The sequence below is a fragment of the Scyliorhinus canicula genome, chromosome 12, assembly GCF_902713615.1.
Source record: "Scyliorhinus canicula chromosome 12, sScyCan1.1, whole genome shotgun sequence".
Lineage (NCBI taxonomy): Eukaryota > Metazoa > Chordata > Chondrichthyes > Carcharhiniformes > Scyliorhinidae > Scyliorhinus > Scyliorhinus canicula.
Genome location: NC_052157.1, coordinates 3243321 through 3263204, shown reverse-complemented (window position 1 = coordinate 3263204; position 19884 = coordinate 3243321). Strand labels below are relative to the sequence as shown.

At 50.4% G+C, this 19884-nt stretch overlaps 1 protein-coding gene across 6 annotated transcripts in view; it reads left to right on the top strand.

The window, feature by feature from the left end:
- Positions 1 to 19884, top strand: part of megf11 (multiple EGF-like-domains 11) — a 514753-nt gene that overhangs the window by 55707 nt on the left and 439162 nt on the right. The window lies entirely within an intron of this gene.

Below are 19884 nucleotides of genomic sequence, written 5' to 3'. Positions count from 1 at the left end.
CCCCCCTCCTCTGCACGCCGCTGCCCCTACCCCAACCCCCCCCTCACCACCCCTACCCCCTTCACCACCCCTACCCCCCTCCAACGCCGCACCCCCCCACCCCCCACCCCCCACTAACGCCGCACCCATTGCGTCATCAATGGTTGACGCCGTTTTAAAGCAACTGTGATTTTCGCCGACGTGACCCGTGGCCACGTCGGCGGGACTTCGGCCCATCCGGGCCGGAGATTTGAGGAAACTAAAAAAAAAATGAAATCCCGCCGGCGCCAGCTGTTTTCAGAGGCTGCCGGCGGGATTTGCACAGCGCCGGTTTTTGGCCGGTCAGAGATTTAAAAACCCTGCGGGAGCGGGATTAACGCCGCTGCCGGCCGATTCTCCGACCCTGCGTGGGGTCGGAGAATTTCGCCCCTGGGTCTGGTACATCTGGGAAATAATTTCACGTCTCAGAGCCAGCAAGATTTTGGATGCCATTAAATGCTTTTTATTTTACTATTGTTTATTATGTTGGAAACCAGGAGTTTAAGAAAGAAAAGGAAGTTATTTTTCTTTTACCCTTCCGCTTGTTGGAACACATCACTCCACAATACTGTGGGCTGAATTCTCCATGTGGGAGACTGCTCTCCCGCCGGAGATGAATCGCCTCCGGTTTGTGCTTGTGTTGGGAGCAAATTCATTCATGGCGAGGGTGGCAAGGAATCCTGCGCTTGAGCCGCCATTTTGAATGGGTGGCCTGATAGCAGCGGCTGGGCCCCCACCCCCACTGCAATGCAAACCTGCCCCTCCACCCCACCAGGGGATTTTCTGGATCCCCACCCACCCTACAGTATGAGGGTGACTCCATAACCTCCTCCATAAGAGAGACCCCCACCAGAAACCCTCCAATAAGAGAGAACCCTGCCTGAAAGCCCCCCCTCCCGCAAGTAAGAACCCACCAGAAACTCCCCCCACCATAAGAAAGACCACTGTCTGAAAACCCCCCATAACAGTGAACCCTGCCTGGAACCCCTCCATTACAGCAAGAGCAATTAACTGCCTTTGATGTAGTCCAAGAGCTGTCAACCATAGCTAGATGTTTATAAATATTGTGGTTAGTTTCACACCTGGCTACCTGAGATCCATTCAAGTGCAAAGGAAAATTAGATTAAACAGCCCAGACATCTGACTGTGTGCAAACTGTCAATCACAGCTGAGTACCTCTGAGTATCCCAGACATGGGTCTCTATAATGAGGGGCTTCTAGGTAGGGGGACATTTTATGGGGGGGCGGGGGGTGGTTGTCGTGGGGATCTCTGTAATGGTGGAATTTCCAGTGGGGATTTCCCTTATGAGCATGTCTCTTGTTGGGGGGGGGGGGGTGGCAGTGGGGGGGGGGGGGGGAGGGGGGGGGTCTGGTGGTGGCCAGGATTTGCTTTGAGGGGAGGTCCTCTGATGGACTTTGGGGGGGCGACCCTCTAAAAGAGTTACTCCCTCGGCCCACGGTGAGGTCCACCACACCGGGACCACACTGTGGAAATAGCTGCACCAATTCTCGCTCACGTGAATCCTGGCCTAGATGACAGGAGAAGAACGCAGACTTGGAGAATCCGGTGCCCATCCCATTAATAGGGCGCAAAGGGGTAAATTTGACCTACTTGCATCCTCCAGCTGGCACCGGTGCAAATCTAGATGTCACCACCAGCGGTGAACTGGAGCATATGACGGTGATCCCATTTTTGAATGACGCTGGATTCTCCGCTACATCAGCAACTTTGCTGCCAGAGGTGGGCGGCAGAGAATCCAGCTCACTTCCTTCACACAGAGGCGAGCTGTTATCTGGCACTGGAGGGGGTCTAAGAATGGCCATTTGGATATTTGATATTTTATGTATGTGACAGAACACGGGAATGACTTTTAAAAACTCTTCCTACCCACTGATTACATCCTTGTGATAAATTGGCTAAAGTCACAAACGTATTGCTGGAAATATCTCACACGTGAACACAAGTTCTACCACTCCATGACACAGCAGGTTGTAACTTTAATGTTCCACTACACATTTTTAGAACCACTTCTTCAATGTTCCTTCTTCTGGGACACATAACCATCAATTACTGCTTTTATTATTTCGTTCTGCAGCCTTCAGGGGTGGAATGTCCAATGGGATTACTTTTGGTTCAAAGTTCACTTACATTTAATAGAAAAAATAGTAGTCAATTGTATTGCATGGCGAGTCTCTTTCCTTGAATAATAATTACTTATTGTCACGAGTAGGCTTCAATGAAGTTATTGTGAAAAGCCCCTAGTCGCCACATTCCGGCGCCTGTTTGGGGAGGCTGGTACGGGAATTGAACCCGCGCTGCTGGCCTTGTTCTGCATTGCAAGCCAGCTATTTAGCCCACTGTGCTAAACAAGCCCCAGATTTGCTAGGTTGCTATAGTAATGCAGTTTACAGGGGTGGATTCTCCATTCAACAACACTCCGATCAGGAATTCCGATCGGCCGGACAATGGAGTGTCGAGGGAAAAATGTGTTTGCCGCTTTTACGTCAGTAACGGGCTCGAAACCTGAGTCTCCACCCCCCCCCCCCCCCCCCCCCCACATTATGGTCCGACCACCCACAGCGGGATATCCGCTGGTGGGCTTTGGTGCATGTTTTCCCCAGCATGGTCCTGAGGCAGTGAACCCCGACGTGGGTCAAGGAGGTCAGAGCTTAACTGAGGTTACCCCCAAAGTCCATCCGAAGGCCCTCCCCACAATGCAAATCCAGATCCACCCTGCGACAAATAGGGGCACCCCCCCCCCCCCCCCACCACCACGGGAATAATGGGTCATCCTCCCACAGCACGCTGGCATGAGGGTGACCTGGCCTCCCCCCCAGGACCCCCATCAGACCCCCCCCCATCAAACCCCCCAATGGTCACCCCCATCAGACCCCCAATCTGACCACCACATTAGAGACCCCCATCAGAGACCCCCATCAGTAATGCCTATCTGAAAGCTGAAGAGCAGTCCACACAGTGGAGTGAAAAATCACTGCATTTTCACCCACCCTTCCCTAACATCTGCTGCCTCAGGCAGAAGTGTTTAAAACAGTAACTGTGACAAGTGTCAGAGGCTTCCTCGAAATCCAAGTACACTTCAAAGGACTTCAAATCCATTGATGGCCTTTGAAATGCAAATCTACCAATCAATTTTACACAGCAATACATTTTGCCAGCCAGTGTTTGAGTTTTATTGATCGAGGCGCAGCTACTTAGGGAGTTTTTAAAAAATCTTTCCCTTCATGAATGTAAGCATCTCAATGACCCTGCTTTGATATTAACCACAATGGTTATAGACATATTGCTATGATTGACAGTTCCTCACCACATCAAAAGAAGCTAAGTGCTTTCTGTTGAGAAAAAGAGAAAGTGAAAGGGTCTGTTGGCGGGGTCAGATGAGATCTGATGCGGGGGGGAGCTTCTGATATGGGGTCCGATGGGGTTGGGCTGGGGGAGAGTTAAGGGGGATGTCGGGTCACCCTCGTGAGTGGATGCTGTGAGGGGGTGAGGTGACCCATTATTCCCATGTTGGGGGGGGGAGGATGCCCCTACTTGTCAGCGGGGAGGGGCAGGATTTGCATTGTGTGGAGGAGACGGGCCCACCACTCAAAATGACGGCTAAATGCTGCGATTCTGATGGAATTCTGCAAGCTCTTCCCAATGCATAAATTAACACGGCGATGGGGAGAGACTTGCATTCTGGACCCTGATCTAGCGCAAGAGGTGACCAGTAGAGATTTTCCGCTGGTGGGAACACTTTGGCTCCAGAATGGAGATCCCAGCCATAGTGCCCCCAGGGTGGCTCTAGCGTTGGGAGGAATCATTCCTAATCAGCCTAAGGAGCATTTCACAAACACCTGTTATCAAAAGTTATAACGTAGACTCTTGGTATTGCATCAGAATGCTCCAAATCTCACATCACTGGGCAACCTGTTTGGGAGGGAGATCATTAATTGAGGGTTTCCACATTGGCAATGGAGAAAATCATTTCTGGTCAACTATTACTTTCCTATTTTGCAAAGGAAAGGAGAATACTTTGATCAAAATTTGCTCTCCAAAACTTTCCTGCTTTTTAGACTTGGCGCTATGACAGTCCATTGCATTATTTTTGGAATTTAATACATTATTTAATGTAAAGTTAATGTTTGCTCACGAAAAAGGAAATAAAACATGAATGTTCTTTAGTATTCTGCTGGGGGTCCATGGTTAATTTATCAAAAAAAAAGAACGTCTTGAAAAAGGCAACATATCAATTTCTTAATGTTCAAAATATTACTGAGTCTCAGAACATTTTAATTGAATTGCTATATTGAAAGCCAATATCTCAGATTTTTTATCATGCGAATGCGACTTAAATATTAATGCAGATTTAGCATTGTCAAAATTAATCTAAGCTTTCTTGTAATTGACTTGTGTTCAATATATTTAAACAACTCTGCGGTTTCAAATGGACTAAGAAATCAGAAAAGACATTATAGAATAATTGAATAGATGTGCAGCTTATGGAATAATTGAATAGATGTGCGGCTTTGACTGTTATTTATAATTAGGAAGACACTTGATTAAATTTAACTTCATTGAAATTATCTTGGGTGTGACTTTCCAAAAATTAAATGTCCAACGCTCAACTGGTGTTTTTAGCAGATAGTGGGGAAAAGTATCAGGAAACAGGTTTAAACTTTCATTTTCCTTTAAGCCATGATGTGTTAATTAGAATGGCAAATGTTAAAAATTATTTCGTGGGGTGTGTGGCAAGGGCAGAATCTGTCGCCCATCCCTAATTGCCCTTTAGCTGAAAGGTGTACTCGGCCATTTCAGAGGGTAGCTAATAATAAACCAGATTGCTGCGGATCTGGAGTCACATGTAGGCTAGACCAGGTAAGGACATTAATGAAACAGGTCAGTTTTTACGATGATAGGTGGCAGCTTAGAAACATACATAGAAAATAGAGGCAGGAGGAGGCCATTCGGCCCTACGAGGCTGTTCCACCATTCATTATGATCATGGCTGATCATCAAGTTCAATACCCTGATCCCGCCTTCCTCCCATATCCCTCGACCCCTTGAGCCCCAAGAGCTGTATCTAATTCCTTCTTGAAATTACACAATGTTCTAACCTCAACTACTTTCTGCGGCAGCGAATTCCACAGATTCACCGCTCTCTGGGTGAAGACATTTCTCCTCACCTCAGTCCTAAAAAGTTTATCCCTTATCCTCAAACTATGACCCCTCGGTCTGGAATCCCCCATCATCGGGAACATTCTTTCTGAATCATGACAACTATTACTGAGACTAGCTTTGCATTCCCAGTTTTATTAATGCAATTTTAATTCCACCAGCTGCCCTACCATTGATGCAGGCTGGCTTACCTACACCAGTGGTTGGGTTGAGACATCAAACATAAGTTAATCTACTCAAAAATCCCATAATTATGTTTGAAATAGGAAATAGAAACATCAAGCACGGGGTGGCATGCTAACACAGTGGTTAGCACAGTTGCTTCACAGCTCCAGCGTCCCAGGTACGATTCCCGGCTTGGGTCACTGTGTGTGCGGAGTCTGCACGTTCTCTCCGTGTGTGCGTGGGTTTCCTCCGGGTGCTCCGGTTTCCTCCCACAGTCCAAAGATGTGCTGCTTAGGTGGATTGGCCATGCTAAATTGCCCTTTGTGTCCAAAATAAAATAAGTTAGGTGGGGTTACTGGGTTGTGGGGATAGGGTGGAGGTGTGGGCTTGGGTAGGGTGCTCTTTCCAGAGGCTGGTACAGACTCGATGGGCCGAACGGCCTCCTACTGCACTGTAAATGCTAAGATTCTATGATCCATTGATTCTAAGCAGGTATCATATGAGCTCTTATGGGATTGCAGCTGAAGTCCATGTTTTTAGTTCTATACCTGAACTGTGTTGACACATAGGCTCCTAAAGAAGGAAAGTTTTCTATGCTCTGTATTGGGCACCTTGTATTTTGAATATAAAACATATCTTTCCTCCCCCAAAAATAACTTTGTGATCGCTATGTAGGATCTTTGGCCCCACCATTAGAACCCATGCAAATAAAGAATGATGTAGTTGCAATTATGTTTTCTTCAGAAAATACTTTTTAATGCAACAATAAATCTCTTTGGCAACAATCACATTTTCCTTATTAGCTGAGCTAAAAGAAATGTTAAGAATGCAAAAGTTATTTGTTTTAATCTATGTTCTTTCCCCGAGGGAATCATCACCTGTGTTTATGTGCAATTTGAAGACATGTGACAGAGTGAATGCTGGGTCTACTTCCTGTTTGTTACGGGTTAGAAGGTTCCCTCCTACTTTATCTTAATGGTGGGCTTTTTGTGTATGTGTAACTCTTGAGTTAAACATTTTTAAAAATTTAATGTACCCAATTATTTTTTCCAATTAAGGGGCAATTTAGCGTTGCCAATCCCCCTAACCTGCACATCTTTGGGTTGTGGGGGTGAGACCCACGCAGATACGGGGAAAATGTGCAAACTCCACACGGACAGTGACCCAGAGCCGGGATCGAACCTGGGACCTCAGCGCTATAGGCAGCAGTGCTAACCACTTCGCCACTCTGAGTTAAACATGTTTATAGTGATTGTAATGCATTGGATTGGATTGGATTGGATTGGATTTTCTCATGTGTACCGAGCAGCTCAACAGATCATTAAGTACACGAAAAGAAAAGGAAATAAAATACAAAATAGGGCAACGCAAGGTACACAATGTAACTACATAGACACCGGCATCGGGTGAAGCTTACAGGGGTGTAGTGTCAATGAGGTCAGTCCATAAGAGGGTCGTTTAGGAGTCTGGTAACAGCGGGGAAGAAGCTGTTTTTGAGTCTGTTCGTGCGTGTTCTCAGACGTTTGTAGCTCCCGATGGAAGAAGTTGGACGAGTGAGTAAGCCGGGTGGGAGGGGTCTCTGATTGTGCTCTGGATAAAAGCAAACTACTGTGGATGCTGGAATCTGAAACCAAAGAGAAAATGCTGGAAAATCTCAGCAGGTCTGGCAGCATCTGTAGGGAGAGAAAAGAGCTAATGTTTCGAGTCTGATGACTCTTTGTCAAAGCTAACAGACAGAGAAAGTGGGAAATATTTATACTGTGGAGTGAGAATGAAAGATGAGTCATAGCCACAGAAACCCAGGGAAACCGGGTGCTAATGGCCACAGAAACCAAGGGGAAGGAGTGCTAATGGCAGTCCCCAGAGAGAACAAAAGATGTGAAAGGCCAGACTCGACACAGACAGTGACCCAAGCCGGGAATCGAACCCGGGACCCTGTGAAGTAACAGTGCTAACCACTGTGCTACCGTGCCGCCCACACCTGTAGCGATGTTACTGTGATTAATCATTCAATTTGAACACCATTATTGTATATGTCAATTCTGATGGGTACTGGATTCACCATGGGAAGAAGTGGGGAAAATGGTTTGTCAGCCTATTCTTAAATGTTGGTATCTGTCTGTTGGCTGCCAGGAAAATAAGTATAATTGTGACACTCCTCAAGACATTGTAGTGATTTGATTTGCATTGATTGTTGTGCACCTTAGACCAGCCAATGGGCTGGTACGTGGTTGATCCTGGCAAATTTTAACTTGAAAAGTGCTTTTCTTTAAGTATGAGTTCATGAGTAATTATTTAGAGTTGTAGAGTTTTACAGCAGAGCAAGAGGTCCTTCGGCCCATCGGGTCTGCGTCAGCCGTCAAGCACCCATCTACACTCATCCCATTTTCCAGCACTTGTTAATTAGTTAAATGTTAATGTTTTGAAATGTTTGAAATGTTTTGGAAGCTACATTTCTGTTTTTAAAAATTATAACTTTTTCAATGTCCGCAGTTTGATGCAAATATAGCCCTCAAAGCACACATGAGGAGAAATGTAATTTTTGTCATTGCTGCCTGCAGAGATCAATAGGATTGAAATTGCTGCGGTTCTGTCTAAAGTGGAGTAATAGATTCTCACTTCACAGTCTCCCCTTTGCAGAGGACATAGGTTCAATCAGAGCACAGAATGTTTGGAAAGCAGAAATCTAATTTGTAAACTACCGCCGTGAATATGCTTTCACGATGCCTTCTAATTTATTGACCTTTCGATGTATGCAATTGTGCAGATACGGAGCAAAGAGTTTCAATTGTAGATATGTACATGAGGGTCTGTTATTTCATTGGTTGGTTATCTTGCACCAAAACTAACAGCCGTATGGAGGAATCACAGTAAGAAAGGCCATTGATTGAAACATACAAGATCCTGAGGGGGTATCGACAGGGTGGATGTGGAGAGGATGTTTCTTCCTGAGCGAGAGTCTAGAATTAGGGGGTGACTGTTTAAAAATAAGGAGTCGCTCATTTAAAATGGAGATGGGGTGAAATGTTTTCTCTGAGAGGGTTGTGAGTCTTTGGAACTTTTTTCTCGAGAAGGTGGTGGGAGCAGAGGCTTTGAATCATTTTCAGACACAGCTAGATATTGGTGACCAAAGGGGTGAGAGGTTATTGGGGTGTAGGTTGGAGACGGATTTGAGGAAGCTACCACATCAGCCACAATCTTATTCAATGGCGGAGAAGACTCGAAGGGCCGAATGGCCAACTCCCGCTCTTTGCTCGTTAAGAAAATGTATCAAGTTAACTCATACAAGGACTGATTCAGAAATCTTGTTAAAGGGGGAGCCAGGATCATTGCCCTTCTCTGATACTCCAGTAGAGGGAAGATATCTTAGTTTCAGTGAAGTCAGTTCAATACAATAATCTGAATATGCTCCTTGCACAACATTCATGAAGAAAGGGAAAACAGTGAATGGAAGAAGGTGAGAATTAGTGATAGAAACAGATCATAATGTGTTGTTGTTTGATTCCAACATTGTTGACTTAATTGTCTGCAATGAGGAGCAGCTGTGGAAGATAACAAGGACATGTAGACAGCAATTACTGCCAACTAAATATTGAGAAGACGAAAGCCACGCTCTTTGGTCCCTCCACACTCTTCGTTCCCTCGCCAGTGGTTCCAACCCTCTCTCTGGCAAATCAGAGAAATTAGTGAAGCTAAACTAGGCTGTTTGGAACATTTGATATCACATTTGACCCTGAGGTGAGCTTTCAATCACTTAATTGCACTATCATTAATTGTATTTCCTCCTTTGTAATATCTCCTGACTCCACCTCTGCTGTTGAAACGCTTATTCATCCTTTTGTTAGCTCTATTCCCACACACTCTTGCTCAGCCTCCTATTCTCCAGCCAGTATAAATTTAAGACTATTCAAAACTGCTGCCTGCATCCTAACTTGCACCCAGGCCTGTTAATCTCCCACCTCTCTGCTCACTGGCCTCCACTGGGCTGGTTAAGCAACACCTTGCTTTTAAAGTTCTAATCCTTGTTTCAAATCGGTCCATGGCCCTATCACTGTGGCCTCTTTCATCCATAACTGAGATCAGCCATGATCGTCCTGAATGGTGGGGCAGGCTTGAGGGGGCTGCAGGCCGGCTCCTGCTTTGAATTCTTGTGTTGCGTGTTCTTTCCAGGGCAACTTGGCTCCTCTAACCCCCAATTTTAATTGTTACATTATTGGAGCTGCGCCTTCAACAGCGGAGGTTCTAACGTCCGGAATTCCTTCTCAAAATTTCTTCTCTTTCTCGCTTTTCTCGTTTAAGACACTTCTTAAAATCTACCTCATTAACTTCATCCTAATATCTCCTCATGTGGCTTTGTGTCAAAATCTGTTTGATAACATTCCTAAGAGGTACCAGGAGCCATTTTACTAAGTTAAAGATGTTATTCATAGAATCATAGAATTTACAGTGCAGAAGGAGGCCATTCAGCCCATCGAGTCTGCACTGGCTTTTGGAAAGAGCACCCTACTTAAGCTCACACCTCCAGCCTATCCCCGTAACCCAGTAACCCCTCCTAATCTTTTTTGGAGACTAAGGGGCAATTTAGCATGGCCCAATCCACCTAACCCGCACATCTTTGGACTGTGGGAGGAAACCGGAGCACCTGGAGGAAATCCACGCAGACACGGGGAGAACGTGCAGACTCCGCAGAGACAGTGACCCAAGCCAGGAATCAAACCCAGGTCCCTGGCGCTGTGAAGCAACAGTGCTAACCGCTCTGCTACCCTGCTGCCCACTTTCAAATGAAAGTTGTTGTTAAATCCCTTTGCTTTTGGCCCATCCCAGATTTCCAGCAAGAGTTCATTGACTTCTTTGGTAACAAGATTGAGACCATCTATTCAACTGCCTCTGGTGTTACCCTTGGTATTTTTTATTAAGGGGTAATTTAGCGTGTCCAAGCCACCTACCCTGCACATCTTTTAGGTTGTGGGGGTGAGACCCAAACAGACACAGGAAGAATGTGCAAATTCCACACGGACACTGAGCTGGGGCCAGGATCGAACCAGGGCCACCGGCGCCGTGAGGCAGCAGTGCTAGCCACTGCGCCAACGTGCCACCCTCCCGTTACCCTCGTCTTGCCTGTTAAAGACAAACCTCACATCAGGAGTTCTCTTATTTGGGGTTAAAACCAGAATAATATCCTGAGGGCAGTAAACACAAGGGCTGGGACAAAAAGATCTTTAATTTCCATTAAATTAAACTTTCTGTGAATTGCAAGTAGAAGTTAGTGCATGTAACTATTGAAATACCATCTGTAAGAACAATTGTTTATGTTGCAAATGCTTCTGTTACTTGATGGATCTGCAGTTAATTTATTTACCCATTATGATAAGGACATAGTTATCGCAGATGTTAGCAGCTCGTCTCATTCAGCTCAAGTGAACGATTTTGTAATCAATGAGTGAGAGTCAAGATTGTGAATTAAACAGCACTTGACAGGCATTCTAGGATTTAACACTCTGTAATTAAGTATCCCATGGTGCCTCCTTGTAAATAATAGAGTAGCGAGAGGCGAGAGGCGGGACAAATGTGTCCAGACTGACTGCCCAAACAATAAAGACACGGACGAAATTGTCCCCAAAACGACAACGTGTCATTCCGGGCGGGAAATCTGGTGTGATTCCTGCCGGCTTGGCTGGCGGGAAACTGATCGCGACCTTCCTACATTTTGAACCCCCACATGAAACACGCTGAGCTTTACATAGAACGTAGAGCATGCAGTGCAGAAGGAGGCCATTCAGCCCATCGAGTCTGCACCGACCCACTTAAGCCCTCAGTTCCACCCTATCCCTGTAACCCAATAACCCCTCTGAACCTTTTTGGTCACTAAGGGCAATTTATCATGGCCAATCCACCTAACCTGCACATCTTTGGACTGTGGGAGGAAACCGGAGCCCCCGGAGGAAACCCACGCAGACACGGGGAGAACGTGCAGACTCCACACAGACAGTGACCCAGCGGGGAATCGAACCCGGGACCCTGGTGCTGTGAAGCCATATCCACTTGTGCTACCGTGCTGCCCTGGGGCTCAGCTTTGCACTGCTACCAGGGGGAAGCTGCATTAAAACGGTCCGTCTGCACTCAGTCCCAGGCAATCCAGGAGACTGGCAGCGCAGTGACCTGCTCCTAGCTTCCTGGAGGGAGAACTGAACAGGTTTCTGGACACCACGGAGGAGAGGTGGGGCATCCTGTTGCCCCATGTGGGTAGGACATCCCAAAGTAACGTGTCAAATCCTGCCTGCGAGCCGGTCACTGCTGTGGTCAGTGTCAGCGGCCTGACCAGGAGGACCAGTGTCCACTGTGGCCTCTGCTGTGGTCAGTGTCAGTGGCCTGACCAGGAGGACCAGTGTCCAATGTGGTCTGTGCTGCGGTCAGTGTCAGCGGCCTGACCAGGAGGACCAGTGTCCAATGTGGTCACTGCTGTGGTCAGTGTCAGCGGCCTGACCAGGAGGACCAGTGTCCACTATGGCCTCTGCTGTGGTCAGTGTCAGTGGCCTGACCAGGAGGACCAGTGTCCAATGTGGTCTGTGCTGCGGTCAGTGTCAGCGGCCTGACCAGGAGGACCAGTGTCCACTATGGCCTCTGCATTGGTCAGTGTCAGCAGCCTGACCAGGAGGACCAGTGTCCAACATTGAAAGGAAATGAATGAGCTCCTTCGGGCTGCATGGTGAGTTCCCATCTGTCTCCTCCTGGCGTCAGTCCCATCTGTCACCTCTGGAATGTCGACATTAATCCATTCACGGCACCTCACAGCCTCCCAACACTCAACCCCCTGAATCTTCCTCAGAACCCCCCAGTACTCCTCATCACAACCCCAGTGCCCCCAGGCGTCCGGCTCACAATGTCCTCTGTGTGACCCTGCTGGAGAAGATAGCCCATAATAAAGGGAGAAGGTGGAAGGGGGAATTCCCGAGTTCCGATTCCTCACGCCTTTTGAGGAAAGGGCGATGGAAATCGCAGGTGAGGCAAAGGAAGGAGCCATGACCGACTGCGAGGATGGTCTGCACCAGGGAAGTGAGGATCCACATTACTGACATCCACATGACCTGTCTCATGTGCCCAGGTCCTTGTCCTTCCCATTCCCTATCCCGTGTCTCCTGTCTGGGTCACTATCTGGTGACCACCACACAGCAGATGATGCACACCAAGTGGAGAGAGAACCTCCCAGGGATCGGGCAGTCGGAGATCTGCTGGATCCCAGGAAATAGCTGCTCCCAGCTGGATACAGAACCTCTGGATAAGTTTGGCCCTGAGCTGCTGGAGATGGAAAGGCAGAGCCGGGAAATCCAGGATGGGATGTCGGCAAATGCAAGGCTGATTGGAGGAGTCCAAAAGCATTCGGTCACAGGAGATGGCGGCGGGATTGCGTGGCACCCAGGCCAACACTGCAAGGGTGGCGACCGCAGTGGAAAGGCTGCGGGCAGAACATCGCGAGCCATGTGTGGAGGAGTCCAGGCATGGAGCAGTCTCTGAGGACCATGGCTCAGGGCCCCAAAAGCATGGTCCCATCACAGAGGACCATCGCTGAGGAACTCGAGTTTGGTCCAGACACTGAAGACCCTTGCTGAGGACCCTTGCTGAGGACCCTTGCTGAGGACCCTTGCTGAGGACCCTTGCTGAGGACCCTTGCTGAGGACCCTTGCTGAGGACCCTTGCTGAGGGCTTCGGCACTGCGATGCAGGCAATGGCGAACCTCCAGAACTGGCAATGCCAGGTTACTCAGAGACTCCTGGAGCTCACTCCAGCTGTCCCTCCATTCCATGGAGTATCCCAGGGGCCCATGAGCACCAGAGGGAGGAGGAGGTGCTGGGGCCCAGCCCCGGGACCTTCCACCATGCGGACTCTGGCAGTCTGCATCCTTTCTGAATCCCTCCCTTTCCTGATACCAACACATCTTTTTTTTTTTTTTTTAAATAATTTTTATTGAATTTTTCAAAATACAAACATTTTAACCCCCCCTACATTTACATTTAAATTATAACAACACAAAGTCAAACCCCCCTACTTAACAAGAAAGAGAAAAAGAATCCCCCCCCCCCCCCCCCCCCCTACCCGCGCATCCCCCCCCCCCCCCCCCCCCCCCCGCCGGCGAACCGACAGTCAGACCAACTTATCATTTCTAGCAGCGTCCTCGGGCAGGCCTTGCCCGTGCCACCGCCGCTACCGTACTTCCTTCGTCGTTTTCCCCCCTCCCCCCCCCCCCCCCCTCCCCCCCCTCCCGCCCTCCCCTCCCCTCCCGGGTTGCTGCTGTCATGGCCTCAGTTTCTATCCCTGATCCAAGAGGTCTAGGAAGGGTTGCCATCGCCTGGAAAACCCCTGCACCGACCCTCTCAGGGCGAATTTGATCCTTTCCAATTGGATAAAGTTTGCCATGTCGTTTAACCAGGTGTTAACACTCGGAGGCCTTTCGTCCCTCCACTGAATCAGGATCCTCCTCCGAGCCACCAAGGACGCAAAGGCTAATATTCCAGCCTCCCTCGCCTCCTGTACCCCCGGTTCCACCCCAACCCCGAAGATCGCAAGTCCCCATCCTGGCTTGACCCTGGACCCCACCACTCTCGACACCGTCCCTGCCACCCCCTTCCAGAACTCCTCCAGTGCCGGACATGCCCAAAACATATGTGCATGATTCGCAGGGCTTCCCGAACATCTAATACACCTGTCTTCACCCCCGAAAAACCGACTCATCCTTGTCCCCGTCATGTGGGCTCTATGCAGTACCTTAAATTGAATGAGACTTAGTCGCGCACATGACGACGACGAGTTAACCCTCTCCAGGGCGTCTGCCCATGTCCCGTCCTCTATCTGTTCCCCCAGCTCTAACTCCCACTTATCTTTCAGCTCCTCTACTGGTACCTCCTCCACCTCCTGCATAATCTTATAGATGTCCGAGATCTTCCCCTCCCCGACCCAGACCCCTGATAGCACCCTATCACTCACCCCCCTGTCGGGGAGCGCGGGGAACCCCGCTACCTGTCGTCTGGCAAATGCCTTCACTTGGAGGTACCTGAACGTGTTCCCCGGGGGGAGCCCAAATTTCTCCTCCAGCTCTCCCAGGCTCGCAAACCTCCCCTCTATAAACAAGTCCCTCAGTTGTCTAATACCCGCCCTCTGCCAGCTCTGGAATCCCCCTCCTGTGTTTCCCGGCGCAAATCTGTGGTTCCCTCTTAGTGGTGCCCCTATCAGACCTCCCACTTCCCCCCTGTGTCGCCTCCACTGCCCCCAGATCTTGAGGGTGGCCGCCACCACCGGGCTCGTGGTATACCTCGTGGGAGGGAGCGGCCATGGTGCCGTTACCAGTGCCCCTAAGCTTATGTTGCCGCAGGACGCCCTCTCCATGCGCTTCCAGGCTGCCCCCTCCCCTTCCATCATCCACTTTCGTACCATCGATGTATTTGCCGCCCAGTAATATCCTGAAAGGTTGGGTAACGCCAGCCCTCCACTATCCCTACTCCGCTCCAAAAAGACCCTTCTAACTCTCGGGGTGCCATGTGCCCACACATACCCCATGATACTACTCGTTACCTTCTTGAAAAAGGCCCTGGGGAGGAAGATGGGCAGACACTGGAACAAAAACAAGAACCTCGGGAGGACCGTCATTTTAACTGACTGCACCCTCCCTGCTAGCGACAGCGGCACCATGTCCCACCTCTTAAACTCCTCCTCCATCTGCTCCACCAGTCTGGAAAAGTTCAACTTGTGTAGGGTCCCCCAGTTCTTTGCCACCTGCACCCCCAAATACCTAAAACTTTTAACTGCTCTTTTGAAGGGGAGCCTCCCAATTCCCTCCCCTTGGTCTCCCGGGTGTATTACAAAGACCTCACTTTTCCCCAGATTTAATTTATATCCCGAAAAGTCCCCGAACTCCGCTAGTATCCCCATTACCTCCGGCATTCCCCCCTCCGGGTCTGCCACATACAACAACAAATCATCCGCATAGAGCGAGACCCGATGTTCCTCCCCTCCCCTTGTCAGTCCTCTCCACCCCCCTGAACCCCTCAGTGCCATCGCCAACGGCTCAATCGCTAATGCAAAGAGTAAGGGAGATAGGGGACATCCCTGCCTGGTACCTCGATGGAGCCCAAAATATTCTGACCTCCTCCCGTTTGTTACCACACTTGCCATCGGAGCTGAATAGAGCAGTTTTACCCACTTGATAAATCCCTCCCCAAACCCAAACCTTTCCAACGTCTCCCACAAGTATTCCCACTCCACCCTGTCAAATGCCTTCTCCGCGTCCAGCGCTACCACTATCTCCGCCTCCCCTTCCACTGCTGGCATCATAATCACATTTAACAATCTCCGAACATTTGTGTTAAGTTGGCGTCCCTTCACGAACCCCGTCTGGTCTTCATGGACTACCCCTGGCACACAGTCCTCTATCCTGGTTGCCAGGACCTTTGCTAACAGCTTGGCATCTACATTTAAGAGGGAGATAGGCCTGTAGGACCCGCACTGGACCGGGTCCTTGTCCCGCTTCAAAATCAAGGAGATCAGGGCCTGCGACATTGTTGGAGGCAGAACCCCCCCCTCGCGCGCCTCATTGAAGGCTCGCACCAGCACTGGACCCACCAAGTCCACAAATTTCCTGTAAAACTCCACCGGGAACCCATCCGGCCCCGGCGCCTTCCCCGCCTGCATCTGGCCTATCCCTTTAATTAGCTCCTGCAGCTCTATCGGCGCCCCCAACCCTTCCACCAGCTCCTCCTGTACCTTTGGGAACCCCAATTTGTCGAGAAAGTTCTTCATTCCCCCTCTCCTCTTCGGCGGTTCAGACCTATACAATTCCCTATAGAAGTCCCTAAAGACCCTATTCACCTCTTGCCCCTTCTGCACTACATCCCCACCCCTCTCTCTCACTCCCCCAATCTCTCTGGCTGCATCTCGCTTACGAAGCTGGTGTGCCAGCATCCTGCTCGCCTTTTCCCCGTACTCATACGCCGCACCCTGCGCCCTTCTCCACTGCATTTCCGCCTTCCTAGTGGTCAGTAGGTCGAACCTGGCCTGCAAGCTACGCCGCTCCCTTAATAGCCCCTCCTCTGGCGCCGCCGCATATTTCCTATCTACTTCTAGGAGCTCCCCCACCAGCCTCTCCCTTTCCTGCCTCTCCTTCCTCTCTCTGTGTGCCCTTATGGAGATCAGCTCTCCTCTAATCACTGCTTTCAAGGCCTCCCAGACCGTCCCCACCTGCACCTCACCTGTGTCATTCGTACCCAGATAGTTCTCAATGCCCGTTCTCACCCTTCTGCACACCTCTTCGTCCGCCAACAGCCCTACATCCAGGCGCCACAACGGGCGTTGGTCCCGCGCCTCCCCCATGTCCACGTCCACCCAATGTGGTGCATGGTCCGATATCGCAATGGCCGAGTACTCCGTGTCCTGCACTCTCGGTATCAGCCCCCTGTTCAATACGAAAAAATCGATCCTAGAGTACACTCTGTGGACGTGGGAGAAAAAAGAATACTCCCTCGCCCTAGGCCTACCAAATCTCCATGGGTCTACCCCTCCCATCTGCTCCATGAACCCCCTTAACACCTCTGCCGCTGCCGGCCTCCTATTCGTCCTGGAACTCGATCTATCCAGCCCAGGGTCTAACACCGTATTAAAGTCCCCTCCCATGATCAGGCCCCCTGCCTCCAGTCCCGGGATGAGGCCCAGCAGGCGCCTCATAAAACCCGCGTCGTCCCAGTTCGGGGCATACACATTTACCAGTACCACACTCTCTCCCTGCAGCCTACCCCTCACCATCACGTACCTGCCCTCCTTGTCTGCCACCACCTCTGCCGCCACAAACGACACTCTCTTTCCCACCAAAATCGCCACCCCCCGGTTCTTGATATCCAAGCCTGAGTGGAACACCTGTCCCACCCACCCCCTTCTCAGGCGGACCTGATCTGCTACCCTCAAATGAGTCTCCTGCAGCATTGCTACATCAGCCTTCAGTCCCTTCAGGTGTGAGAAGACCCTTGATCTTTTGACCGGCCCATTCAGCCCCCTTACGTTCCACGTGATCAATCGGGTCGCAGAGCGACCCGTCCCTACTCCCTGTCGATTAGCCATGTCTTGTCCCTTGCTCGCCCCGGGTCATCCCTTCTTTTCTGACCCGCTTCCCATAGCGATGGCCCCCCCCCCCCCCCCCACCCCCCCCGGCTCTCCCCTTCTCGTCCCTGGTCTTTCTAGCAGCAACCCGGTGTCCCCCCCCCGTCCCCTCCCCTTCCCCCCCCCCCCCCCCCCCCCCCCCCCTGGCTAGGACCCCTCCTAGCCGCGATGTACCCCACATCGTACTCCCGAGAGTCAGCTGGTCTCCGCTGACCCGGCTGCTCCTGCCACATTCCGACTCCTCCCGGTTCACCCCATCTGCGCCCGTGAAAGATCCCCTTAAAACCCCCGAGAAAGACCCGCATAATCAACCCGCTCCCCCCCGTCCCGTCTCCCCAACTTAACGCTATAAATACAAATACCCAATGGCAACTAAATACATAAATACTTAACTACATACTTAAATAACAAAATAATTAACTAACTATCAACTAACCGCGTGCCCAACCATCACCCTCCATCAAACAGTATAAATAACCGCAGATAACCATAACCCGAAAAGAAAAAAAAGAACCAAAAAACCCCCCCAAGCACCCAAAGAAAAAGGGTAGGAGGGGTAAATAACTAAGGGAAATTGGAAACGGGAAAAAACACCCCATAAGAAGCCAACGACCCACAATAGAGATTTCAACAGTACAAATATACAGAAACACCCAACAACTCGAAACCTTCAAAATATTCAGAAAAGTCAACCGTTCGAGAAAAAACACCCCAAACACTCCACGAAACTGTTACCCAGTTCCGACCTGGCCTGAAAAAGAAAAGGGCCACTTGCACAATCAAGAGTCCCCCGGCGGCTACGACCGCCGGTGCTCCCAGGTTTTAGTTCGTGTCCAACTTTTCCTCTTGTACAAAGGTCCAGGCCTCCTCTGGGGACTCGAAATAATGATGTTGGTCCTTGTAGGTGACCCACAAGCGCGCCGGTTGCAACATTCCAAATTTGATCTTTTTCGCGTGTAGCACCGCCTTTGTCCGGTTGTACCGGGCCCGCCGCTTTGCCACCTCCGCACTCCAGTCCTGGTACACCCTTACCGTCGAGTTCTGCCACTTGCTGCTTTTCTCCCTTTTAGCCCACCTCAGGACTTTCTCTCGATCACTTAGCCGCTGGAACCGCACCAGCACCGCCCTCGGGGGCTCGTTTGCCCTAGGCCTCCTGGCCATGACCCGGTATGCCTCTTCCAATTCCAGGGGCGCCGGACCGGCCCCTTCCCCCATCAGGGAGCTCAACATCTCCGCCACATATCCCGGGAGATCCGACCCCTCCAGGCCTTCTTCCAGGCCCAGGATCCTCAAATTTTTCCTCCTCATCCGAGTGTCCAGCTCCTCGAAGCGGCTCTGCCACTTCGTGTGGAGTGCCTCGTGCGCCTCCACCTTTGCCCCGATGACTGTGGCCTCCTCCTCCCTCGCGGCCATCTCCTGCTGCAGATCTTTAATCGACGCCTCTTGGATCGCCTGGGCTCCCACCAACCTGGTGGCCGTCGCGTTCATGGACTCTAAGAGTTCCACTTTCATCTCCGTGAAAAAACGGAGGAGAGCGGCCTGCTGCTCCTCCGCCCATTTCTTCCACTCCTCCGGTGCACCGCCGGCCGCCATTTTGATTTTCTTCCCCCGCTTTTTTTGGGGAGCTGCTGCCGTTTTTCTTGCCGCTCCGCTCCGGGTACCGACCATAAAATCGGTCTAGTTCTCCTCAGGGGACCTTCCCCCACCGGGATTCGTTTTTTCAGCGCCGTTGGGGCCCTCCAATTGGCCCAAAAACACCTTTGTTGCAGGAGCTTCCAAATGTGCGGCTTAGCTAGTCATAGCCGCAACCGGAAGTGATACCAACACATCTAACAGGCAGCAAGCAGAGCAGGGTGACACAGCAACACCAATGACACCTGAAAGTTGGCCGGCTCCCTCCGGGTCCAGGCCCTCCAGATGATGCCTCCCAAGGGTATTTCAGGCTCCAGGGTGCGGAAGGCAGCAGACCACGTCCTCCTCTGATGTGAGCCCTGGGGTTACGCCGAGACATAACGGTAAGCCACACAAGATTAAGAGGTGTTCGGAGCACTGGTGAAGTCAGACACTTAGTAAGGGAGTAGTTAATTTTCAAGGTTAAGAATCACCACATTAAAGAATCTGGCACCATAAAGCCTCAATGCCTCGGTCTTTGGCCCCTATCCCACAGGAAGGATTTATCTCCCCAGCTGAACTCAGGCCCTTCCATAGGCCCTTTGAACAATCACAACAGGTAACTCCCGTGAGATGCACAGTGATGGCAACCTGGACTCACTGCTTCTTCACTGACTGAACCCTCGGCTTGTCACCTTTCCCCCCTTGGAACAGTGAGACAAAGAAATGTGTCCCCGACCCTCACTCAGACATGGGCCCGAGAGTAAGCGTGC